This window comes from Limulus polyphemus, unplaced genomic scaffold, assembly GCF_000517525.1.
Source record: "Limulus polyphemus unplaced genomic scaffold, Limulus_polyphemus-2.1.2 Scaffold1546, whole genome shotgun sequence".
NCBI lineage: Eukaryota > Metazoa > Arthropoda > Merostomata > Xiphosura > Limulidae > Limulus > Limulus polyphemus.
This window is the reverse complement of record NW_013667156.1, coordinates 178,651-179,005: the sequence shown is the minus strand read 5'-3', so window position 1 is coordinate 179,005 and position 355 is coordinate 178,651.

Genomic DNA, 355 nt, shown 5'->3' with positions numbered 1-355 from the left:
AGAGCAGATAGCCCTCGTGTAGCTTTGCGCGAAACTCCAAAACAAACAAACTACCTAGTGTGAGAGATTGTGATAGCTCATCTACAGATAGTGACTCAGAAGATGAACTTTTGGATGAATCTAAATCAGCAAACAATTTTTCCGAATTTCTTCTTGAACATGACTTGACCCCTACCTTTCCCACACGCTACAGCTTGTGGTCATGGATGGCATAGAAAGAAAAAGCTGGACTACTGCTGAAAATAATTTCCAAAGCATCAGCCATCGTGTCCTACATTCGAAAATCTACGCAAGCAACTGATCTACTTGAGGGAGAGGCCAGAGTTCAGTTGGTAACACCAACACAATGGAACTC